General features: G+C 36.4%; 1 long non-coding RNA gene across 1 annotated transcript in view; it reads left to right on the forward strand.

Annotated features, from left to right (window-relative positions):
* The window catches only part of LOC107515266, a 44292-nt gene that overhangs the window by 10828 nt on the left and 5672 nt on the right, over nucleotides 1-27792 (forward strand). The window contains exons 2-3 of the long non-coding RNA XR_004950358.1: nucleotides 7142-7218; nucleotides 14308-14400. This is a non-coding gene — a long non-coding RNA (uncharacterized LOC107515266). The remainder of the gene's footprint in view (nucleotides 1-7141; nucleotides 7219-14307; nucleotides 14401-27792) is intronic.

Raw genomic sequence — 27792 nt, forward strand, 5'->3', positions numbered from 1 at the left:
TACTATAAACTGATGATTACCAACCCCAATTTATTAATGTGCTTGATATATATGTCAAATACAGTGACCATTTCTATTCTTCCTCTTGGTGAATCTAAGGACCAGAATTCCCCCCCACACACACTTTTTTTTTTTTTTCCATGAAACACCCTGAACCTTCCTTTGACTTCTGGGGCATCATGGATTCTCTGTTTCCTCCTGTCTCTCATATTGGCATCATCTCTTTGATTTGACATCTATGTTTTCTATTTCTTTCAACTTCTTTGGGCTTTACTTTCCTCACGCCTTCCATTGTTCTTGATGACTGTATAGTATATCCCCTTTGCTTTAAGTACGGCCTCTATGATGCTGATATCCAAATGTTTGCCTCTAACCCCTTCCTCTCTCCAGAGCCTGAGACCCCAATATTTGAATATCTACTTGACAGACTTGGAGATTCACTAGCATCATAGACTCTTGACACCCCCTTTTCATCTGCTTTTCTTTTATAAAATGTTCCACACAAAGAAATTATCAACTTCCTTAATATTTTGTGAATTTTCCTTTAGGTAAATTATAGCTATCTGTGAAGAGAAATACAAGTATTAGAAACTAAAGCAAAACAACTTAGAACCCCCCGAACCTGAAAACTTTCTTACCCAAATTCATGACTTAGGTTGTTTGCAGAATTTACTAAGCTTCTAGTTTAATAAATGCAAATGTTAGAAAATACAAAACATGGAAAACTATTTATTAAGAGCTAATAGTGTATCTAATGGTAATTTGAATGTTATTTTTTTAAATCAATATTATATATATATATATATATATATATATATATATATATATATATATAAACTTGCCAGTTTCCTAAGCTTTATACCTATAATTTAGACAAACAGAAAGCACACCAGATGTGAAAATGGTTATTTCTCAGAGGAACAGGTTCACAGATATTCCCATTTGCAGAAATTCACCTGGGATCGGTAGCATTAGCACTGACATTCCATATATTACCTATGTTTTTTAAAAACACCCTAAGGCTTACGGAAAAAAATAACTGTCTCTATTTTGTGTAGTTGTCCTTAGGGAGAAGCATAGCTAATATGTGAACATTAACAACGTAGATTCACTTTTGAAAAGTAGATCAGCTCAAAATTGTGAGTCAGAAACAATTTTCTAGCTCAGTGGTTCTCAGCTTTTCAAAGTATAAGAACATCTTTTTAACATCTAAAAAGAGTTACAGACATTTCCTTCCCATAAAACAAAGCGAAATCAAACTGAAACCCCACACAAAATCATGGTAGCTGTTATTTTTTTCACTTATTTCAATTAAGGAAATAAAGTGACAAAAAAGTTACCATGAATTTGGTAATTCTTTATGAAATTTGCATTACTTTTTTTTTCCTTTCCCTTGCTTTTCTTTTATATTTATATTTACTTTTTAGTTATAGCTGTATTTGATATGTTACTTCATATTCATTATGGGAGGAGTATAGGTATTAAAAAGAAAATTAATTTAGTAATTTTTTATTGGGTAAGATATTTTTTAAATTCTGAATAATTTATATTTAAATTATTTAAAGCTACACATGCAAATAGTTTAAGAAGTCAGACAATTTTACAGGGCTTGCTATAAAAAATATCAGTCCACTGAACACCTCTATTCAACCTCCCAAATTTCTACTCCTCAGCAACAACTTTAAACCAATTGAGCTGTTTCTTTTGATATTTATATCTATATCTCTATATAGTAGATTTATGTTGTCACTTTTTTTTGCTACAACTTTATTATTACTAAACTTTTGCAGTTTTACTCATAATGTATTGACTGATACTTTTGCTTAATAAGTTTTCTTTTGATTTACCATACATGTTTAATTCTTGCTTCCTCTACTTCCTCCTAATACAGCTATAGCAGAATTTGGGTTAGATCGACATTCAATGTTATTATTTTGATGATAAAAGTGCTTTTTTACAGATAACCCAAATGGTATATTGTGAATTTTTTTTCTCTCTTGTAAATGCTTTATTTTCCATAGAGTGGATAATTGTTCCTTTGTTCCAAACTCTTTGTCAGTTGTCCAAATTTAATCGGCTACACTAGGTTCTATTTGGTTATCTTCTGAAAAATATCCTTTTTGGTACTTTCTGACTTACTCTAAACTCTCCTGGTTGTTCTCAAGACCTGCTGCAGAATCATCTTCTTGGGAATCCTCTGTTCCATCTTTCTAGTGATTTTTTTTTTAATCGCTCTTCTATTGGATTACGTGTTTTTTGGTCTCCCTGTCTTTCTGTTTCTTGTGTCCTTTCTTGTTTTGGCAGAACATATCCTTCGGTAGTTTTTTGAGCAAGGTGTATCTGAGAAAAGGTTTTTCAGACTTACATTGTCAGAAAATATTTTTTATTTCATTCTATCTTTTAATCAATGGTTTGGACATATTATTCTAGATGTTGAAAATCTCATAATCTCATAAATCCCTCATAATTTTGACTTCTAGTTTGCAGAGTTTTTCTTGGGTGATCCAATGCCATTATGTTTCTTGATCTTTTGTAGGAAAAAAATATTGAAGCTTTTAGGATCTTTTCTATTTTCTTGTTGTTTTGAAATTTTAAAATCATGTGGTTTTATGTAGGTCTGTCTTCACCCGTTATAGAACTTTGTGAAACTTTCAATGTGAAAACTAATTTACTTCCATTATGGAGAATTTAAAAAAATTACTATCTTGATTATTTGCTCTCTTTTTCTTTCTCTGGATTTTCTATTATCTGGCTTTTTGACCTACTGGACTTTTCTAATTTTCTTTTCTTTTTTTTTCTATTTTACACCTTTTTGTCTTTTTGTTTTACTTTCTGGAAGATTTCTTCCAAGTTTTTCATTTCTGGAATCATATTTTTGATTTCTTGGGGTTCCTTTTTGTTCTCTGCATTTTATTTTTTTATAGTGTTCTGTTCTTACTTCACAGTTTCAGTGTGTTCTCTTATTTTTTGAAGCTATTAATCACGTATTTTAAAGTTTTTTAAATCCTTATGTTGTATCTGTCTCCTATAAGTTGTTTTTTTCATGTCATTTGCCCTGGTCTCTGTCTTCCATGTGAGAATATGAGACACTTTTCGTCAAAAGTCTGCCCATTTTCAAGTGGGACATTAGAAAGCTGGTTGGAAGCTCTGTGCCTCTGAATGGGGCTGGTTGCCATGATCTGTCCTGCAAGGCAATCTGGTCATGTTATATATTTAAGACTTTTCTCTTGGGCTGCTATAAATTTCTACAGTAGTTACTTTTAATTTTTCTTTATGGAATGCCTGTTCCCAGTTTTCAGTAACCTGGGGAGAGGATGTCTCAAATTTCATTTCTAAGCTTTTACCCATATGGTTGCATAAGAATATTTTTCTTAGGTTCTACGAAAAAAGGAAAAAACCTCCAGGCTCTGGAGGAAATGTTGTAGTCACCTTGCAAAAGCAGAAGGGATTTTTCTCTTTAAAAATGGTATGTTATTTTCTTATAAATGAATATAACTGTATCTGGATATACCTGGGTCTGGATATCAAGACTAATGATGCCATACACACAACAAACAGGTCTTTTAAAAGGCTATGTATTACTTACACAATGGAGGTTTTGGGGGGAGAGCCAGTTGGGTCTCTCAGGTCCACAATGGCTTGAGATAGCGAGGAAAGGAGGCTGGTCAGGGTTTGTATTGTGCTTAGAGTGTGGGCTAGGGCTCATGTGCAAAGAAGATCACATGGTTTGAATTGCCAACCTACATCAAAGCAGACAGCACCCAGTCTTTTTTATCGCTTGCTCAGAGGCTGGCACAAGGGGAAGAGGGAGTGGTGAGGTTTGAGATCTGCCAGCAGTCAAACATCAAAAGATGGGGTCAGAATTCTCATTATAGATATGCTCTGAGAAGAGGACAGAACCAATATTTTAGGGCTGGCTTGCATTTACAGAAAATGTTAATGGTGGAGATTGTCTTATTCAGGTCCAAGATATAGAAAAACTTTAATTTAAAAGTTCAGTTCTTCTGATGTGTGGCTAAATGATGAGGCAGGAGTTTGGAGGGGATTCTATTGTTAGCAAAAGCCTTCAAAGCAGTGGTTTTTCAGTGTTTCACATTTCCAGCAGCATCAGCATCTCCTGGGAATTAGTTACAAATGCAAATCCTTGGGCCCCACCTCAGACCTACTGAACCTGAAACTCTAAGGGGTGGGGCCCTGCAATCTCTGTTTTAACAAGTCCTTCAGGTGATGCTAACACATGCTCAAATTTGAAATCCATGGATGGAAAGTATACAAGTTAAGACAAGCCTGGGAAGGAGTGGGAGAACTTAATGGAGCAGCATAATGAAGAAGTAGGACTTTTTCATTTTCTGGCAGGTAGAAAATATAGGTCATTGTGTCCCTGAAAAGGGTGGACAGTGGGGAATTTTTTACAGAGATGATAGGAGCCCTGCCACATGGCAGAAGGTTAGAGTCTGAGCGGGAAGAGAGCTGGTAAAAATTTCTAAAAGGTAGGGATGACCAAAGAACTCTTAAAGAATAACGACGTGTGATATTCTGTTCTAAGTGTTCTGTGTTGAAACATCTCTCCAACAGTCACAAATCTTCTGTAGAAGTCAATTATACACAACCAACTGGTGTGGTGTAGTGGAGAATGAGGGAGAAGATGCCAAAGGAAGGAAATCCACCATTATTCTGTGTAGAGAGAGTATATGTTTTAGTTTTTTCCTTACCAATGTATGCCGCAATGTATTCAGTTTCCACTGACTGACTAATAAGTAAACTGCCTGAATATTTTTAGAATTTATAGAAAAAAATTATGCATATTTTTAAAATAAGAAGTAATTTGTTGTTTTAGGCATCATATGTTTTAAAAATAGAAATAAAAAATAATTGGTATGGATTTGATTTTTCTCTTTAAAAATGGTATGTAATTTTCTTACAAATGAATATAACTGTATCTATAAATATCTATATAAATTATCTATAATATCTACATTTTCTTCGAAGATTATTAAAGTGAAGTCTGATTCCTGTAGACAGATGCCTAATGAGCTTCTAGAAGACTTTTCCCCATACTTTAAAGTTAAACATTCATATTCTATAACAATAATGTGAAAAGAATCCCTGGTGTTATCCATAATAGCACATCTAGAGATGAGTGGAAACATATAGAATTTTAGACCTGAAAGAGACCCTCTGCTGTTCATCACATGCCCCTACTTTACAGAACTCCTCACTCTCCTGACTTTCAGCTCAGGGTCTTTCCCCACACACATTTGGTTATTGATTTAGACCAAAGCTTTAGCATCAGCTGTCATCCTTTATCATTATGAGTACTTCTGTACCGTGGCCGTTGTGGTAAGAAAAAAATGTCAAAACTCCTTCCTTGAAGAATCCATGCTCTTTCTTCTAAGTGTATTTTTTTTTTCCTTAGTAGCCATTAATTCTTAGTGTCTGTTATTCCTGTCCGTGAATCCATGTGTTCTTCCATCTGGCTTCTATGATCTAAGGATCTCAATCTATTTTCTGAGCTCAGATCTGTTTTCTGTAACAATTTCATATCTCCATCTGCCCTTATGAGATTTTCTTTTGGCTGTTTTCTGTTACTTCAAAGTCTTTATGTCTAGAATGGAATTCCGGTTTTCTCCTACCTGCTCCAAAACAAGGTCAGCTCTCCTGATTTACCTAATCATGTCACTAGAATCATCGTTCTTTTTGTCACTCATGCTATCAACCAATCCCTTCTCTCATCTTTAATCCTTAACCAAGGCCAGTTAATAGTTCTTTCATGAAAGCATCTGTGCTGAGTCTTTCCGTTTCTGTTCTTCATCCCCTTGCACCTGGATCATTGCAGTAGTCCCAGGGATGGCTTCCCGGCTTTTGAGTTTCTCTTCCCCTCCAAGCCTCACTTTCAAGTGCTGCAGAATGAACCTTGGGGAAAAGTGCTATTCTTAATCTATCATTCTTCTGTTCAGAAACCCTCAGGGACTTCTTATTGTCCTAAGGGTAAAATCCTTGTCCGGGTGCCCAGCCCTACTACAATGGGATGTCCACCCTTCAACCTTATCTCTCACTATTTTCCAATGAAATGAATACCACCCCAACTAGGTTGTCTTATGTCTGGTCCTTTGTATTCTCCTCTTCCTGTAGCAATCATCTTTCTCTTCAAATCTTACTTCAGATGTTATTATTATATTTTCTCTGCATAATTTTTTTTGATTGACCAACCTACAGTGATTTCTCACTTGTTTGAAATTTGAAAGCATTTCCTGTCCTATGTATTTGGCTCCTAATTATATAATAATAGCTACTCTCAGTTGACCTAAGTACCTACTATGTGTCTGGCATTGTTCTAAGCAGTTCTTGATTCATTTATTCATCTCACAATCAGATGAAGAAAGTACAGTTATCACCTCCATTTTACAGAGAAAACAGAGTCATAGAAGGTTATAGAACTTACACAAAGTCACAGGATGGTAAAATCTAGATTTAAATCCAAACTGTCTGACTCAGAATCTGCCCTTTCATCTACCCATTACTGTCTATCGGTGTGTACTGCCTTAGATTTCTGTTTTACTCCCTGCATTTGTGTGTGCACATTTTTTATATGTGTTGTCTTCCAAATTAAACTAAAGGGACCATAACTTATATGCATGCTCCAAAAGGCCTAGCAGAAAACTGTGTGCTTAAATAAATATTAAATGTTCGAGTTAAATGGATTACAGAGCCCCTTTTTTTCCTTCCTGAGATGATATAGCTAATTTTCATTTATTGAAAATATAGTCTTAAAATCAGATTTGGATTAGTCATGACCAAACGAAAGGCAAAAATCAGTGGGTAAGCCAGTAGTATCCTGGCCTCATCACTCAGGTTCAGCAGTCTGATCATTTCACAAATTATTCTGTGTCAAAGCAGAAAAAATAACGAGAGCTTACTGAGCCTGAGCGCCTCTCCGTGTTCTTAATAGTGGAAAGTGAATTTGGGTAAGGCCTGCATGTCTTCAAATAAGAATTAACCAGCCTTGACTCTAGAAGTTGCAGCTGAATGACCATCATTGAAAATGCAATTACTCTTTTCTACTGTTTTTTTTTTTTTTCTTTTGAAGCCAAGTGTGAGTTGTGGGAGGCAAAATTTGATAAAATTTTTATGTGTTCTCCAGGGGCCTTCACTGAGAGGCTGTTCAAGGAAAATTCCACAAAAACACCTGATGTGTCAGGAAGAGGCAAACAGCCAAAGGTATGGCGGAGAGGATATGCCTTTTAGCCCACTCGATCGTATTGTATTATATACTTACTTAAATCTGTGCCACAAGTCATGACTCCTGATATTTTTCTCTTCCTAGAATAAAATATCTTCAGAAGTTTTCCCAGATTACCTTAAATTATTTATAAGGCTATACAAAATAAGTAAACCTTTCTTTCTTAAGAGCCATTCACTTTTTGAAAGTGGATATGGGTCTCAAATCACATGCCAACTGAATGTTTCATAACATTTTCTGGTATTTCTCAAGTACTTTATAAGTGAAAACAACTTTGTATTTATTTTATGATTATTATTAACTTGCAAAAAATTTGCCTTTTGCAAAGCCCTCAGACATGTTCTCTCTCTCTCTCTCACACACACACACACACACACACACACTTTTAAAGGAATATATGATCATTGATTTCAGGTCAAGAACTAAGCCTATTGGGCAGTTTTGGATGTAAAAACAACCTGAGGCTGGTTCTGGCTGTGAAGGCATGTGCCCTCCGGTCGTGAAGGCCACATTGCTGAGGCCCCCCTCCTTCAGCCATATGTTCTTTTTTCTGATGTCTTAATATCCTTGATGATATTCAGCTTTCGTTTATACTGTATGCACTGAGATATGATTTCTAGGATTGTTTTCCCTGTCTTGACCTGGGAGGTAACCACCTCCCAAGGTTGCCAGTGGTGGTTTGTAAGATGTGCACCCGACTGGCACTTTGCAAGGTTGCACAGTGCCCAGCCTGCGCATCAGCACATGCTACCCTGACCACTGTGTCTGGGTAGTTTTTGCAGGTTGCTAAATCTTATTTATTCTGTGTTGGTTTCACTGGTTTGATGCCCAGAGTTCTAGAGGAGGTTGTGTGAATCACATAAGATAAAAATTAAAGAAAAATAAAAAGCAGACATTTTAAATACAAGAATAGTTAATAGCTAAAGATTAGATGACTTGGAAAATGTATTCTCAAACTTCGGAGGTAGAGGCATATTGTGGAAACATGTTCCAAGAGTCGGAACACTTGGTTTCTATGACTGGTTCTGTTGCTTACTAATGTTTTGACACGTAGTGGGTTATTTAACTTTTCAGAGCCTATAGGAAGTGGAAACGTCTGTTTCTCTGGATTGTTAGGAAGCTCACAGGAATATGTAAGAGAGAGTGTGTCAGACAGAAATGCTATACACATGCATGATACTGAGTCTCCATCATGAATGCAGGTGTTGGTGTGGTCTGGGAAGGAGAATCCTGAGCTAGGATTAAATTTGGAAACTTTCATGCATTAAATCAAAGACAGGAGCCATGTTTTGTAACCATCTCTGCCTCAAATATTTATACATACTTATGAATTCTATGTTTTTTAAATGAATGAAAAAATAGATAACATCTAAAAATCGAGAGAAAAATAAAATATATTTCAATCCAAGCTCTCCAATTTTTCAAGTCAACAAATATATTCTTAGAATACTTACTATGTGCCAGCCATAAATATAGGCACCGGGTATACAGCAATGAACAAGACAGCGGTCGTTGCTAAAGGGTGTACTGTGCTGGCCGGGTGAGAAAACATTTATAAAATGTGTTGAATATCATAAAGACATGTCCAGGTACATAATTAAGAGTCTGACAATTGCTAATTTTAAGACAATTATTTAAGTACATTAAAATACATGGCAAAAAAGCTTACCTCTCAAAGAAATTTTTAAAATAAAACTGGCAGTTGATAAGATTTGCCAGATTCTTCTTATTTTCTTCTCTAGGGGAGACTTGTTTGTATATTCTTTATGGTGTTTATTCACAGAGGCCTAATACATGATAGCTTTTCCCAGAAAAAGTCTAGTGGCATTGTCAGCTTAAAGTTATTTATTTTTGAAAAATTTATTAAACATTTACTAAATGCAAAGACATACCAGACTCTCCCTTTAGAAACCTACTGTTCAATAAATCTACTAGACACGTGTAGCTATTATATACTTGAAATGTGGCTAGTCTGAATTAAGACGTGCTATAAATATAAAATGCACCTGGATTTTGAAGACTTAATGTGAAAAAAAATGTAAAATATCTCACTAGTAATGTTTTCATATTAATTATGCATTAAAATGGTAACATTTGGAATATATTGGATTAGATATATTATCAATAGAAATTTTATTGGTTATCTTTTTACATATGGGTACTAGAAAATTTAAAATTCTGTGTGCAACTCATGCTTGTGGCTCATATTATCCTTCTACTGGAAAGTGTTTCTTTAGAAGTTGATATGATAGGGAGACATAGAAACAAATCATTAGAAGTCAGTATTACAAGTGCTTTAAGAGAGGCCTTTATAAAGAGTGGATGAGAGCGTGCAGCCAATTTGCTCAAATATCAGAAACCACCAGATGGCGCTATGCTCTAGGATTGAAAAGCAGGCTGGCAAGAAAAAGTGGCAATTTCTTGGCTCAGTAGCCTAAATTTTTCAAGGGTGCTCCTGCTATTTTTGAGCATGCCAACCCAATACATGTGTGCCTATTTATTTATAAATTATGTACATAAATTATAAATTATATGTAAATAATATATACATCAATAATGCATTATGTCAGTTTAAGACATACACATAGAAACATTGAAATATAAAACGCCATGATCAAAATTAAACTGAAGTTCTAATGTCCTTCCTGCACTTTAGTGGATTTCTGTGTGTTCATGTCCCTGGGGTGTGTGAATCATACTTTAAAGAGTATCGGTTGGTCTATTTCATGATTTTTGTCTTTTTAAAGATGGAAATAACACCCAAAAGTCTAACATGAAACATTTTTACTACACATGGGCTTAAAATATGCATAATAAGTTACATGCCAATCCATTACATTCACTGAAATTGAAGACTAAAAGGAAAAAAAGCCAAGACTTGTTACCTTTAGGATCTTTATACTTTTCAGTTTTAAACACAGTTGATCTAATATATTTTGTTGTTTAAAATCAAAGAGATGATCTTTTGAAAAAAGTAACAAGACTGAGAAAGAATAGATATAACTGATATAAATAGATTAGCAGAGTGCACCATGCCAAATAAATATGTAGAATTGAGTTAAAAAAAAAAAAAAAAGCAAAGGGGACCCTTATCCTGACTTTATTAGAGGAGTACAATTAATTGCTTTTGCCCTGATTTCAGAGAACTGTCTCTGTGGGAAGTTTTTGTTTTGTTTTGTTTCTTAATATGATGGACTTTTAGACTTTAGACATTGAAGAACAAATGAGTCCCTCTAGTCAGGTGAGCCCCACTGGTCAGGTGATCCTTGCTGGTCTAGTCAGCTAGGGTGGAGGCAGGGACTAGATCGCAGAGAAATTAACAGAAATTCACTTCTGTGTTTTGGGGATGGGGATCAGATTTCAGAGCATAAGGATTATGAAGTAGGTAGAGACCCCAATAGGTATCATCCAGAAGGATAATACCTGTTAATTACACTCGTAAAATATTTTAATTCTCTTTTGTAAGACATGTACAGTCTGGTATTGATAAAAAAAGCTGGATTTAGGAGTTAGTTATTAAACTCCGTCATCACTGTGATACCCTTCTAACCAGTTTATTCATCCATCTTAACTCATTGTGATTCAAACACAAAACTGTTCTTTTTCTTTCAGCACTGACTCCAACCATGCTTTCTCAAACTCATATGCTGCCTTTCAATGACTCTGAACATTATTAGGACATTTGCAGGCATTATGAGCGTATTTAAAAGCCTCAGTTCGGTACGATTTAAATTCTAATTCATAGTCAATCTAATATCCTCCTTTCCACCCACTGGCCAGGGTGGCACATTAGGGGGCTTGGAGTGGGCGTGAGTGTATGACTTCCTCCCCATGACTCTTCCCTCCTCTTCTGAGGTCTCTGAGTCCTCTGATGCGTGGAGGCCTTGAGGAGAGTGGTGGAAAGGGGTGTGTGCCTTTCTTAACTAGTATGCCTACAGTCCCCTCAGATGTTTGTTGCCACTTCTCTCTGTGTGACAGTTAGAAAAACCAGCTCTCTCAGGGTGCCTCTGGAAGAGTCTCTGAGGGCCCAGGGCCTCCCCACTGCCCAATTTCCCATCGGAGGTCTGGCTCCAACTCTTGTTCTACTAACACCCCTTGGCTCATGTCCCCAGAGGCTCACCTCCCTGTCTGCTTGCCCAGGTAACAGCTGTCTGGGTAGAGAATCAGTTCAGCTCCTTCCGTGATATGCACTCAGCTCACAGCAAACTCAACATCCATCCTTTAGACAAGCCTCATGCATGCCACTCATCTTCTTCCCATTTGCGATTTCTGTCCAATTTACTTTTCTCTGTCTAGGTGGCCGAAGGGTAGCAAAGCAGAGATGCTAGCCCCTCTTCCTTAGGTACCCACAGTTTCTACTGAAGATTCTCTTGAAGCCTTCCTCACTAGATTTCATTGAGAACAAACCACTCTCTTCCTCCCTTTAGGTGGAGAGGAGGGAAAACTCTAGCATGCTCCCTGAGCCATAGCCTCATATATTGGAGAAATCCATCCCTTTTCTTCTCTGCAGCCTCTAGTCATTACACTTGAGTACTAAGCATCTCTTACACTTATTAACTCACTTAATCCTCACACCAATGCAGTAAGTTACTTTTTAATAGATGAAGAAACTGAGACAGTAGAAGTTAAAAAAAACTTGTAAAGATTAGCTTTTTGATGGACAGATGGAAAAGCTAAAGATTTGGAACTAGAAAGTTTGAATCTGGGCCTGTGCTCTTCAGAATGGAGTTTTTTGAGTTTTGTATTGCAGGGCGAAGGATAGCTGAGGTGTGTTGGGTTTGGGCTGTAGGTAATGAGCCTGGTGCCTGTCTCTTAATAAGCTCCAGGTAATAATGTAGGGAGGAGGCAAGAGAATTAAAATGTTAATAAAGCCATAATCAGGGACTGCAATATGTTCATCAGCCCTGCAGCCAGGCCAGGAGGACACCTTTAGAACAAAGAAAGATTTCTACTGGGATTGCTGACAATCCATTCCCCATACCTGTGAAGGGAAAACAGGCACCGACAGTCATTCCCTGTGGCTAAAACCTTGGGGAACCTAAGGATTAAAGGTTGAGAACTGCCAGCAGGCCCTTCACACTACATATTCTTACCTTTTCAAGCTACATACTCTTCCCCTTCCTCACTGTATGTCTATGTCAAAGGAAATGGGAACTAAAGAATGACATGTAAACTGAATTCCCTGAACACACACCGTCCCTCTCAGTGCCTTTACTTTGTCTCTCACTGTCTCTCTCACCGTCCCTCTCACTCTCTGCCTTTGAGAGGAGACCACACTCTGTCTGTGGAGTGTTACCCCTTGTCTAATAAACTTTCCCTTTGACTCTCACTCTGTGTGTGTGTTGAATTCTTTCCACACTTTCTGCCAAAGGACCCTCTTCTTCTCTAGGTGCTGGGCTTGGTCTCCCCGCCACTGAGGAAATTTGCCCTGTCCTACATCGTGGGGAATATCTGGCCCCTAGGTATTGGCGATTCTTGGGAATATGTAGTTTATTGAACTTTGAACATTTTCTACTTCACAGACAAGAGGAGAGTAATGCCCATATGATCCCTAAAGGCACTTGCTACTTTTAAGAGTTTTTAAAAAATTATTCTGCATGTGGCAATATTTTAAAGCAGATCAACTATGACTTTTTGACACAAGAATGCTCTAGCATATTTGACCCCTGGCTTTCTTCCCTGTCGTGTTGGGATTAGCTTTTTGATGCACGAATTGATTAATTTGTTAATTTTATGGTGGGGGTATTTTGAATGAGCATGGTTAATAAATAACAAAATTCAACCAAGTAAATTTGAAGATGTAATTGGCTTTACTAAGAAATTCATGAGATGGGCAGCATCCCATCAGGCAACCAGAGAGGTGCTTGAGGGGTTATACAGAAAGGAAGTTTTTATTTATTTATTTATTTGAAATTTATTGGGGTGACATTGGTTAATAAAATTACATAGGCTTCAAGTATACAATTCAATAACACATCATCTGTATATTGCATTGTGTGTTCACCACCCAAAGTTAAATTTCCTTCTGTCACTATGTATTTAACCACCCCCCTTACCCTTACTACCTTCCCCACCTCCTCCACTTCCCTCTGGTAACCACTAAACTGTTGACTGTGTCTATGAGTCTCTGTCTGTTTGCCTTGATTGTTTGTTTGTTGCTTTTGATTTTTTTAATTTAAATATAGCTGGTATAAAATATTATATTGGTTAATTTAGTTTTAGGTATATGACATAGCGATTCAACAGGCTAGAAGGTTTTTATAGGAACAGGGTGGGTCATAGAAGCAATTAACAATAGGAAAAATTATTTTTAGACTAAGATATCTTTTGTGGGGAAGTGAATGGCAAGGATTTCATTATGCAGATTGCTGCTTCTTTCTATGGTGAGATGGAAAGGGCTCATGTGACAGATTACCTTATTAGTATTAACCAGAAAATTCCAGACTGGTTGATTATATTTCTGGGAGAGATTGAAACAGCGATTAGGTGAGGTATTAATTCAAGGTTTGGTATCACGGGCTTTAGCACAAGTGATGCTATTTTGGGCCTGTGGTTTTCTCTTTTACATGGTTTATCAAAGTAAAGAGTGGAATTTAAGGAAAAAATGTAAGCTGAGGACTTACTAAAGTCTAAAAACCTCTACTTTTTTCTGAACTCCTAACTGGGGTAAATAATAGGGTGTTTGGCAATTAAGCTGCTAATTAGCAACATTTTCTTACGTCCTTGTATTAATTGTCTGTTAATTGAAGCGCGACTTTGAAAACCTTTTGCAATCTACCTTTGAAATGCATTTTCTGTTTGCTGTGGTCTTTGGAAGCAGCTGAGGAGTTGATTTCACAGCCTTCCTCACTGGCACTTTACTGAGTGAGTCATGCCCAAGGGGCTAGGGTTGGGCCTGCCCAGTTGAGTTGAATCTGAATGAAGTCAATATCTCTGTGTCTTTGGGGGTCGGATTCTGACATAATGAGGTGAATGGAGGGCCATGTAGAGAATTCTTATTTATTTAAAATTTTAAACAGGAGGTCACAAAATAAAAGGGTGATGATGAGTTAATTTTTGCCCCACAGGAAGGCACTGTCTCAGAACCTGGCTCACCTGAGTCTGCTGATGACTCAACTCCGAAGGGCGTCTCATTCCAGAACGTGAATCATGTAATAACAGTAAGTTACTCATGTAACAGGAAGAGTTGACCTCTTGGTGCTGTAGTTAAGCCAATGTTTTATCACCTTTTCTGTCTGTAATTCCTCAGATATGTCAGATTAGATCAACGTAAAGAGCTGTACTTTTCTGATGAGGATGTAGTTACCATGTTAGCTTCTCTCGCCCTTGACTGTGCTATTTCAAAGATCAAGTTCTTGAATATCCCAGACTTTGGGTTAAATTAAAACTCAATTGCAAGTTAGCTTTGTTAAAACAACGAAATTCATCCTAGGAAAATTTGAAGCTTTAACTGGCTTTATTAAAGGATTCATAGATCAGGCAGCTCCTCTCTAGCAAATAGAAGGGAACTCCGTTGAGCTGCAGAAAGTGAAACATTTAAAAGACGTGTGGGGGTGGAGTGGGAGGGGAATTATTTGCAAATAATGCATTGTTTTAGGTAAGGCAAAGTCCCCCCTTTAAGGAGAATTTAAGGGGTTTCTCAGAGATTACCTCCCAGTGCTGGAAGTTTCAGGTTGGCTGGTTAAAGGTTACATTCCTGGGGAAGATTGAAGCTATAATTTGATTATGTGCTATATCTTCTTTGCTGATGTGGGACCTTAAAACAAGTGATTTCATTTTAAGCCTGTTGCCGCTCTCGTTCTCACCCTCCTACTTTCTCTCATTCTCCCTCTCTCTCTCCTTCAGACTTAAGGGGCTAGAATGCCATGACAGGAGTTCTTTTGAGAAATATAAACATAACACCATATGTGTGACGTTAGTATTTTCATGGATTTGTATGCAGATTACATGTTATATGCTGATATCTGTAATGCCACTAGACCAAGCTCCATTAGTTTTGCTTTTAGTCACAATTAATTGATATTAATGCATTTTCACTGTCTTGCTGGTCTCACTTAGGATAGAAATTCTAGAATTTTAGTATCAGTCTATGACACATGTAAGCTCAGGACAGAACTGAGCTCTTAAGATCAACTAATCTACTAGGTGATGCATGATATTCGACACAACAATATAAAACAGAGTATACTCTCTAAATATTCTTTACTGTATTTCTGTGTTCTGCAAACTTCTTCAGGACAAGGCACTAATATTTGTGAACTATTTTATTGATATATCATGTACATCTATAAATTACTTAAATGCATTATGATATTATTCTATTTTGCAATTATAAACTATATACAAAGTTATAATTTCTAAAAGAATGAGGTAAAAAATAAATATAAATTGAAACTATGATCTTTTCTTCTTGTTTACCCTGGGGCCTATGTTCTCTGCTTAGACTCTGCTGAGGTTCAAAAACTCAGAATTAGATCTGCCTTTCATAAAGCTATGCAAATAATGACAAAAACCAATATCACCTTTCTGGAAGCAACTTTTCAGAGTTGGCTTGTCCAACTTCTTATTTTTTAGATACAATTATGAGATTATTTCTAAGGTGAAAATTAATTCTATGTAGTTCTCAAAGTTCTAAACTTTAAAAAACTTGCTCAGTCATGCGTGAGGTAGAGTTATCCCCAATAACTGGAAAACGCATACAAGTGGTGACATCACTTTGTGATCCACACCCCACTGTGTGGCTTTCTGTCTCCATGGAATCAAATATTTGCTTGAGAGGAGGTGATGTCCAGGACCTGGGAAAACCTCATCTCTGTCTGAAATCCCTGTTCTGTAGCCCGAGTCACATGCACACAAAACCAGGGGATGGTTAGCGACACACCTCTCAGATCAACGATGGAACCTACTCATAGGGGCAGCCTCATTTCGTCACTCTCTGACAGCACCTATAGCCACTTCTAATTCAAAATTAGACTAAATGGAAAGGTATATATTTTTTAAAATTATAATTTGAAACTAATCTGAGAACAGCTTGTTCAAATGAGGAACAAGATAGGGCACTTATTTAAATCAATATTGAGAGTCAGAGAGGAAACTTTTGTGTCTAATATTTCCATTTGCTAATGATGCATCTAGGCCTCGTTACCGTGGCTTCTGGGAGTTTCCACCCAGACACTAGGCAGGACTGGGTCCCTTTGGGATGCTTTCTCTGCTTGCAGACAGCCCTTGTTTAGCATCTTTCTCTTTTCCAAAGCTGTTCGCTCCTCACTTGTCCAGGGGTAATTTTTTTGATTTCACATTTTTCAGTATAGCTCAGAAAAATTTGTAGTGTTTTCACAGACATCACTTTACTCTGATCTTCATAATCCTCCAAGGGAGGTAGAATAGGTTGTTGTGTCTCTGTTTTATGGATAAAGAAACAGAGCTTCAGAAACATGAAATACTTCTAACAAGTGGCAGAGCTAGGAGGAGGATGTTCATCTCCTGACTTCTACCCCAAAGGGTCAGAAAAATTATAGCACAGGAAGTTTTGTTATAGCACTAATCATATTCAGATTAATTTTATTTTACTTTTTGTTTCAGCTGAATATGTTGCCATTCATCTATCATTTAAGTGGAATCATCCGGTCCCAATGTAAATGACTTGGCTGCATTTGTATCCCTTCTCCCAGCAGAACTAATTACCCTAGTGCTAGGAGATTGATTATAAGAGTATGAAGTATGTAGTGATATTTTAGTAAGCCCCCTTTGAAATAAAGCTCTTGACTTACTTTTGCCTCAGAAATGTGTCCTTCACTACAGAGACTGTTTAGCCACCCTGTAAAGGGACTGCAAGATTGTACAAATGTTCTCCCGCCATTGGGTGTCACAAAGATAAAATTGTCAGTTTAAGAGACCAGCCAGCTAAAGGAGGCATATCAGTCAACAAACGAACAGTTTAAACACTCTTGGATCATTTTGCTTTACTTTACAGGGCGGTTTTGTTTGGAGAAAGTGAATGATCTCCCCTCTTGCTTCCTAACTCTAGATGTCTCTGTCTCTTTGTGTCTGGATCTGCCTCTTTACATTTTGCCTCTTTTTCTATGTCTGCTCCAGGCTCTCCGTCTTCATCTCTTTCTCCTTACATTTCCCTTTTTTAAATTTCTCTCTCATTTTCTTTTATATTGTCTGTCACATTGACTTTCTATAAACACATATTGGTCATTAAAAGATTAAAGAATCTTATAAATTATGAGGAAACTTTAAAATAGCTTCCTTTAAAATTTTTTTGTACCATTCTCTGTGTCTGTCTGTCTGTCGGTCTCTCTCACTGAAATTTATTTATTTATTTATCTATTTATCTATCTATCTATTTATTTATTTATTTATTTATTTATTTATTTATTTATTTATTTATTACTATATTATTCCCCTAACCTTAGTCCCCAAATGTATAACTGAAATATATTTGTGTCTTACTCACAGTACATTTCCAGCATGAATGGCCTGACATATTACTTTCCAAATAATTTTGCAATTCTTGATTACATGTATTTGCATAGATAGTAGTAGAATCCCGCAAAGTATTCTTTCTTTCCCACGCAGGGCTGCATAAGAGGAAGAGGCCAGCAGATGTCAGCCTCACCCAGTACAAGAGCTGAGAACTGTTTCATTGCAGTTTTTCTTTAAGACAGTGTGCTTTTTTTGAATGAACTTTTGAAGAACCAAAGTGAGATTCTTGTTGTTTTAAGCAAACTTTGAATTGGTTTAAAGAGAAAGTAGATAATGTCAACCCTGTACCATTACACACCCAAAGTGGTATACTGATTGATTTCTTGTTAAAAACACACCTATTGGTTTGAGATATAATCTTATTATTGTCTAAGCATCTCAGCATCAATGAACAGGTGTTTTAAATTTTATTTTTCCTTCAAGGTTGATTGATTCGTGATAGAGAATGGAGCTCCAATATGTTTTTTGACCATGTGCGACAGTAGCCTAGCACCTGGAATTTTGGAGTTAGTCATCAACATCCTAACCACACACTCTCCCCATATTCGGATGAGAAAACAGGGATCTAGCGAAGATTTATTCAAAGACTTGCAGCTGCAGGGAAGAGGATCTGAGTTAGGACTGAAATTAAGAGCCAAAGGAACTGAGTCCTCAACGAGCCTGAATGATAAAGCTGTGATTTGAGTCTAGAATTAGTGGTAACGCTGTTGACCTTGGAGTCCATGCTCTGTTCCTCTCAGCGTCTCTCCATGTTCAGATTGAGAGGGCAAAAGCAACATCAGACAGGAGCGGGCTGTCAAAGCCTGTTCCTGTTCACAAGTGATTATCTTCAGTGTAATCTCCATGGCAACGTAGCAAAGTGACTGCCCATGGCCAAATGATAAAGATGATTATGCTAGAGAAGGAAAGAAAATCCTAGGGACAGCCTGATTGAGGAGGGGTTGTTAGACACATCAGCTCACAGCATTGCTTCTCCTGAGGCAGCCTCGGCAACCCTGTTTGACAGGGGCCTGTGGAGCTTGTTGTTTACATAATCAACCAGAAAGCACTTTTTCTTGTAGTTGGGAACTGACTAGCAAGCCAGAAATCACTCTGGTTCACTTTTTCTAGCTCCTGAAGGTGTTTGAAGATGAAAGACACTCTGCCAGCCAATCGCCACCATTCACTATGGGGTTCATAAAACCAGCTCAAGCTGCAGAGCTTGAGGCTGAGGAACAGATGCTAAAGGTAGTTTTTTACTAGAGGAAAATGCTCGCCAACCTTGGCAGAGGAAAGTAGGCTTAACAAACATGGGAACAAGTGAAGGCAGGCCTCGCTAAGAATGACTTTCCCTGTGTTCTTAAAAGTGCCTTATGAAGGTTAAATATTTTTTGTTTAAATATTTTTACTTAAATGGCATGTCTGTTTAAAGCAGAAGATATGGGTGCCTTTAACTAGGTAATACCCTGGTCTGGCCAGTTAGTACTGGAGTGGTAAACATGGAGGTGTGTTGCCTGGATCTTTCCTTGAGAAAGAGCTTGCTGGGGAGAGTGCTGTCAGCAGACAGCCCATAGCTGTCATATCCTTCTGGGTCTGCCTCAGCTGCAGAGAGTCGCGTTGCCCATGTCTCACTCTGCCCAGGCAGCCCACCTCCCGTGACTGAGATGGGAGAGGGATAAAAACCTACCCGACTTTTTCCACCCAGTGTGGGCCGCTGCTGATGGGCTCTACTCACCACAGCTCCCAGGTGGGTTGGCCAAGGCTTGTTGGCTTGCATCAAAGTTCTTATTTTCCTTTGCCCAATCCAGTTTTGTCTCCTCACCTCCCCTTCACAGGTACTGATCCCAAATTCTTCTCAGCATCTGCTTTTAGGAAACCTAACCTGCAACAAGCAACTTATCTCTTCTGCTTGGAAAATTTTATGGCCCCATAAAAGTAAATGCCTAAAAGCCTTTTGTGATCATTTAACTTTTCAATAATATTTATGTAAGAAAGGAAAGAATTATCTTTATAAAGTGTCTCAGAAAGGAAACAAAATAGTTATCTGGTACTATACTAAAAAAAATAGTTACTATAAATTGAATCTTGACATACCCCACATAACCACTTTTTACAATGATAGGAGAAGGTTCTTGAATTTGATTTACAGAACCCCAAAAATTGCACTTTGAAGGTTTTCATACCCAGGTCCTTATTAAAGTATTGCCCTTTTTTTTTTTTTTTTTTTTTTTTTTTGCATGTTTCTGGTTGTACTTTGTGGTTCCATCAACTTTCCTAGTTAGTCTCAAAATACCGAAGCATTGCCTTATTCTTGTTGGGAGTGGGGTCAATGCTTCCCCTCCTGCAGAGGGGTTGGGGAGCAGAGAGAAGAAGAATTGGGTGGGGAGGGTATAGGGCACCAGGCTTCATTCTATTACCCTGGCAACTTTGTTTCCAGAGATACCTGATTCTGTACTTGACCCTTGAATTACCTAACTGGGTATTTTAGAGACTATTGGGTTGTGTCAGGAAAAGAAAAAATTGAAAGAATAAGCATCTTGAAGGTGCCGTACAAGTAATGAGCCTGGGTAATGAGCAACTAATTCATGGTATGGGTAAATTTATTTCTGAGTTAATCACAAGCTAGATGTAACCTAAAAAGTAATAAACATGCCACAAATTGGGTTTTATGAAATCTGAAAAAATGTATAATTTAAAAAGTACAGAGATTTAAAGCAACAACTCAGCCTAAGTCAGATTTAGAACTGTTGTTTTGTTTGTTTGTTTTAAACACCTACAGTACCTGGTATTCCTAGGTGGTCTCCCATCCAAGTATTAACCAGTCCCAACCCTGCTTAGCTTCTGAGATCAGACAAGATTGGGCACATTCAGGGTGGCACGGCTGTGGACTAGAACTGTTTTTAATATGATACCAAGGGGTGATATCCTGGATCACACAGGGTCTATATCTTGGTGTGTGTATGTTAGGGCTAAGATAACATCTTGTTCTTATCAGTATTTCAGGAAGCATTCTTATTAGAACCATCTTCTAGAAGAAAGCAAGTTATATTAAAAATATTGAAATATGAGTCAGTTTTCAGTGTTGTAGAATAATGAAAAACCAAATATATGAATCTTAGAAAATTTAGTGAGAGCAGACACTTAAAAAAAGAAAGAAAGAAAACAGGTGACTAAGAAGAATTGTTTTTCATTTCTGGGATTAAGCAATTTTCATAATAATATATGGATAGAGTTCTGTCACAAAAGTGTGGTTTCGGTTTTACTCAGTAAGTCAGAGCTACTTTGATTTCTCTAACATGGTTCTCTTAAATTTCATCTAAGTAAAAAGAAAAGTTACAAAGTTCTTACAAACTAAACCTGCCCTTTTTCTCAGTGATGATTTAAAACGTTCAAAAATATTGTTTCACAGTGCAACTCATGGAATAGTCTCAGAACTGTGTGTTTTAAAATCTGATACATTTCCAGTATGTTTAACCTCCCTCCAAAGGGGAGTTATATCTTCAAACTAAGTGTTAACTGCTTTCGGAATGTCCAAATTGGCAGCGCAAACATTTCATTTGTTGGACTTAAGTTTCTCATAGCATCTCCTAAACAAAATATAGTGGCTTTAAAATTAGTGGCTGTCACTATGTGTTGGCTGGGCTTCTTTGCTAGGTCCATATTATAAAAAATCAGAGAACATTTAGTCCCAGCTGGCCTGTCTAGAACAAATAATCCCCCCCCCCCCCGCCCCATTCTCTTTCTCACTTCACTCTCTGGCCTTTTCAAGGGTTTCAGCTAAGCACACTTATGGTTTCTTCCTTTATTTTTCCATTGATGTTTATCTTTGCTGGTCTTTCTTTCATCCTCTCATTTCTGGCTTTTATTTGTCTATTTGTATAAATGCTCCTTTTTTTTTTTTTTTAATCTACTGGAAAAAATTCTACCATGCTGACTTAAAAATGCTAGTGGTACTTTTTAAGAGGTCTTGATTGAACTTAATACACATTTCAACTTTTCAACTGCCACTATTTTACTTAAAATAAATGTTATTGTTCGGCTTTATTTTCTCTAAAAGATAGCAGAGCAGGGAGAAAAAGGACAAACATTTTAGCAATTACTAAGTCACAGGAAAAGGTTCTTACTGGGTCAGCTGGGGATATCCAGGGCGGTTAGGAGTTTTTCTTCTCACTGTTCTTCATTTGTTTATGCTTTAAATGTCAGTGCTCAGTAGTTTTAAAGTCTCATCAAAAATGTTCTTATTTTGTCATTGTGAACCGAAAAAGGGGCTCAATGGAAAACAACCTCATAGGGAGATCTGATCATAAATTCCTAACTGGGCAGGTCATGGTGGGTAGTCACGTTTCAGGCATATGACCTTTTAGTAAAAAGTTTATCTTTCCTGTAATCAAGTCCTGTCCGTTGTTTTTATGCATCTAGATTAGTACTCTTTGAAGTAACCACCTTCAAAAGAGCACATAATCTTGCTAACTATTCTGTAATCCAATCCTCGCTTTGCTTTCTACATTCCCTCCTTAATTCCAAATACATGAAAGAAGCTGCAAAACTTATTCTTGGGAGCATTTGAGATCTTGCATATTGTTGTCAGTTTGGCTCAAATGAACTTGTTAAAATTCTCTGCAGGTTTGAATGTTTCTTATGTTGACATCATGAAACTTCAATTAAATCTTTTTTTTTTTTTTTTCTGAGATCTATCACCCTAATGTCCAGAGGGGTCATAAAGAAACTGTAAAGAGACTTCAGTCCTCCGTATTTGCCATCTCCTTTAGAATGTGTTTATCAGATATTTGTGACTCTCTTCATAGCAGTAAAATATTGATGTTAAAAAAGAGAATCTCACTTGAAGGGCCAAAGGAGCAATATTACCCTGGGGCTTAATTGTCAACAATTTGAAAGATAAGAATAAACTGAATGTATGAATATCATACTTTGGAAAGATGACTATGTCCTTAAGAGCTGGATTCTCAGGATTGAAGTGTTCTGAATCTCTCAGAGACACAGCCATTTTCTCTTTTCCTCCCTCTAGATCAGTGGAATAGCTCATTTCATTAACTTTGATTTTACAAACCTTTATCTTCTAATCTCAGTGAACATTCAAATCTCTTTTACTTCTGTTCATTTTATCTGTCTTTAGGCAACCTATTGATAGATCAAGATTTTTAATACATAAATATTTTTTTTACCGTAAACTGGTTTCTCCTTTATTCTTTATGTATCATAAAGTTCACTGGTAAGGCATCAATATATACATATTTTTTTTTAATTTGAAAAGAATTTCAAACATATAAAAAATTACTTGAATAAGAATAGCACAAAGCAATTTGCCTGATTATTTGTGCACCTTCTACTATCTCTCTCTATATATGCATACATATACACATAATGTATGTATACATACACATATATACATCTATGCAAATACATATATGCATAATAATGTTTATATACACATATTATTTTTTATTTTTCCTAAAAATTTGCTAATAAGTTTCACACATCCCAGTTCTTTATCCCTAAATAGGTTAGTATTTTTTACAGATAAGAGTATTCTCTTAAAAATATATGATGACAGAAGGAAATTTAACTTTGGGTAGTGAACATACAATGCAATTACATATGATGTATTATTGTGCACTTGACACCTACATGATTTTATTAACCAATGTCACCCCAATAATTTTAATAAAAAGTATTCTCTTACATAACCACAGAGCACTTGTCAACTTTGATAATATAACATTAATATTTTTATCTAATTTGTATTTTTTTCCCATTGCCTCAATAATGTTCTTTATAGTGTCTTTTCCCTCAAATGCATGATTAAGTCTAGGGACAGCTATTGCATTTAATTGTTAAGTCTCTTTAATCTCTGGAGCATTTCCAAGCCTTTCCTTGTCTTTTATGATATTGATATTTTGAAACTAGATTCCTCCTCCCACACACACTTTTTAAAAACAGGAGTCTTCTCTTTCAAATTTGTCTGATAATTCCTCACGATTAGACTTAGATTACGCATTCCTGACCGGGAATACTATATACACGACACTGCGCACTTCTCAGACAGTCACATCTGGAGGCACGTGATCCCCATCTGCCCCTCATCGCTGTTGTCAGTTTTCACCATATGGTAGAAGTGTTGTTCAGTTTTTTTCCACGGTATAGTTGCTATTTTCTCTCTTGCAACTAATAAGTAGTTTGTGGAGAGACACTTTAGGACTGTGCAACTATCCTGCTCCTCATTAAAATTTCCCTTTGGATTTGGTATCCACCAAAGTTTTTTCCTGAATCAGCCTTTTTTGTGATGGTTACACAGGGATGATAGTCCATTTCAGCACTTCCTCCATGTTTACCAGTCAATAGGTGACATACTACTGGAACATGAAGTCCTCTTCTCCCTCATGTATGTATGTATGTATGCGTATATTATCTGTACGGATGTATGAATGCTGTTCCCCACCCCTCTGCACCCCAAATAATCTATAAGTATTATCCTTATTTTAAAAAAATTATTTATTTATTTTCAAGTATACAATACATTGGTTAGACATCTATATAGTTCATAAAATGATCCCCCCAATTGCTCTCTCCATCCCCTGGTCCTCCACCTAGCCAACATATTAATGCTAACTGCACTCTCTAAGCCATGCTTCCCATCCCCGTGACCATCTATCAACTACTAATTTGTACTTCTTTAACTCTTCACCCCATTCTTCAAGTCCCCTAACCTCTGCCCCTCTGTACATCACCAAATTGTTCACCATATTTGTGCCTCTGTTTTTGATTAGTTTGTTCTTTTTGTTCCTTAGATTCTGCATATAAGTGAAAACATATGGTATTTATCTTTGTCTGACTTATTTCATTCAGCATAATCACCTCTAGGTACGTACATGTCATCACAAATGGTAGGATTTCATTTTTACTTTAATGGCTGAGTAATATTCCATTATACCTATGAACCATAATTTCTTTATCCAATCATCTGTAGATGAGTATTAGGTTGCTTCCATATCTTGGTTATTGTAAATTGTGCTGCCATGAATATTGGGGTGCATAGATCTTTAAAAATTATTATTTTGGTTTTCTTTGGATAAATACATAGAAGTACAATTGCTGGGTCAAAAGGTATATATATCCATTTTAAATTTTTTGAGAAACCTTCATACTGTTTTCCATAGTGGTTGTGCCAATTCACAATCCCACCAACAATGTATGAGGGTTCCCTTTTCTCTGCACCCTCACCAACACTTCTTGTTTTTTGATTTATCAATGATAGCAGTATTATCCTTACTTAGTTTGGAGCTCAGGTTGTCCCAGATTTGGCTCTTCAAGCTTGCTCAATGTGCTTGTGTCATACCTCCATTATTCTTTTGATACATCCTTATCTCCTGGTATAACAAAATGTTCCAGGCTTATCTTGTAGTTACCCTTGCCAGTCTTGCTTTCAGCTACTTCTTCAAGGACCTCTGTTTCCTTTTAGTGGGGAATGGTATTAGATATCAAGACTTGTACACTAGCTGTGCTCATTGTTCCTGGAATGTCTCTCCTTTAGACCTTTTTAATGGACAGAGGCAAGAAACATACGTATGCATGTGCATGCACATAAATAAGTACATATGCGCATACATATATACACATGATATCCATGTATAAATGCACATCCATGCAGATATATATACATATACATACTCTAGCTATTATTACTATATACCAATATCCCCAATTCCGATTTATCTTTTTTTGTCTTTCCCATTAACTATTTGTGAATACACTTAGAGTTTAATATTGTGCATTTTATGGTGGAAACATTAAGATTGCTCCATCCACTACCTCCTACCATCTGGATAATTAGTAACTCTGTACTGTTCTTTCCAAACCAGGGACCTAAATGGCTGAGCATGGAAACAATAATTGAGACAGCTCTCTAACAAGCTTTGACTCTGCATATTTGGCCAAGTCATGTGTTAGAAAGTATAAGAAACACTTTAATTTTCTGGGGCTATTCACTGAATCTTCTCATCCAGATTTGTTTCCATCTGTTCATTCCTTTGTCTCACAGAATAGAGTCCATTGTGGTTTTAATCTCTATTATACACATTCGGTATGAATAAAAACCCAGGCGCACATACGCATATTTCACTATGAGATACTAAATTCTCAGTTTGTGAGGACCTCACTCCCAGTGTGAACTTATGGTTCCCCCTCTTTGCAGTTTTAAAATTTTATGTTAACCTGGCATTATGGGTGGGGGGTTTTCTTCTTTACTGTGAGTCATGGCAGTATATAACACCCACAGAATTGCTGAATGTGGAAAGGCTTGTTGGCAAAAATTTGAATACCTACTCTCTGGCTTTTTCTGGTTCTCATCTGTATTTCATAATATAAAACTAAGGACACTTTTGCTTTGGGGAAATCTGACTACCAAATAATTCTTGCAAATAACACATTCTCAATTAGCATTTGGGATTTTGGTTAAAGCATTTTCAAAGTAATTTCAAATTAGTAGCTGTTAAAGAGTATATTTTGAAAGGAAAAATATGTCTGGCATTGAGTACTTTGAGGTCCTTCTTCAGTTGATCAAAATCTATGCAAATCGTAATGTGACCTTTTAATGTACAGGTAAGCCCTTTCGGTCCCAGCACTTACTATCACATGATACACAAACAGTGCATACAACATATATTGACAATAAAATCTCTAAGTCAGACTGACACCGTGGAAGTGCTTAACACTCTTATTGTCTTACTAGCCCAATTGGATTAATTGTCTCCTTTTCCCCATTCTACTGCTTAAAGCATTTGCCCCATTCTTTCATTTATGCTTACCAACATTTTTGTTGATAGTTACATTTATCTGATTACTCATCTTCTATGGTGATTCCTGTCACTTGGTTCAACTTCTTTTCCTTTAGTCTCTTTACTTTTGAAATCCCTACATCTCATCTGTCAACAACATCTGAATATCTCAACGGTAACTTGGCTTGTCTTGACTTGGTCTTCGTCTTTAGATGAAGACCCAGAGCAGTTATCTCAAAACCCAGGTGTTTTCAAGATGGAAAATAAGAATCGGTGGTGATGTCCTCCCCTAATCAGATTGTTTAAGCAATGCTTTTTATTCAATTTACTACTTTCCTAAAAAAACTATTTAATCTTTTTGCCATTTATGTTTTTCTAATATTGTATTTGAATCACACTGCCTTAGTCATAGTCAACAGAAATTGTTAGAAATTATTTTAAGCAGAGCAAAGAAAATTTAACTTCATTTAGATTATCTTTCATTTATAAATATTTGAAATTTGAGTTTAAAATTGTATAACAGAATGAAACAGTCTTAATAAAATGAAGTTGTTGGAATATTAAAATTTTCCTACTTTTAAAGTGTATTTTATAAAAAAATTCCATTGTCAATGACTAAAGAAACTATGGAGGTGTTTTCATTCATTATTTTCCACTGGAAGAAAGTGGTTGAAGTAATTGTATAGATTTTTACCTTATTCTTTTACATCCTGTGTAACTAATTCTTTGCTTTATGTCCAAGTGCCCTGGTTTCTAAAGGCTATTCATTTTCTGCTGAAATAAAATACATTTTCAATTTAGTTACTAACTTTGAAAAAATATGTACTTGTTTGATAGAGAGAACGAGTAATAGTAATTTAATTCATTATGTGTAGTTTTATTCCCTCTCAGGTGCTTTGTTAATTTACAAATGGTATCATCCCTTTTATTCACCTTCTTAAGAACAGATCTCCTAAAATAACGCTCTTTCCTTGAGTAAATGCTGCCATTCTTTAAAGTATTTTAGTTTAGGATTTTTTTAAAACAGTACATTGACTACAAAAAGAAGTCCAGATATTATTGAATGGCAGAGTTAGGGCAACAATTCAGTGATGTCTAGTCTATCTCTGCAATACTTATAGTCTTTTCCTTATTGCCACAAGATGGCTGCCATCCATCCAACCATCAAATCTGCCTTCATGGCAGGGATAAAGGGATAGGGCTTGCTTTTAGTTTATATATAATTTAAGAAATATATGTGGAACTTTTTTCAGGAGGATCAATAACCCAAAAATAGAAAGTGTAAGTTTT

Source organism: Rousettus aegyptiacus, unplaced genomic scaffold (assembly GCF_014176215.1).
Source record: "Rousettus aegyptiacus isolate mRouAeg1 unplaced genomic scaffold, mRouAeg1.p scaffold_m13_p_1, whole genome shotgun sequence".
Lineage (NCBI taxonomy): Eukaryota > Metazoa > Chordata > Mammalia > Chiroptera > Pteropodidae > Rousettus > Rousettus aegyptiacus.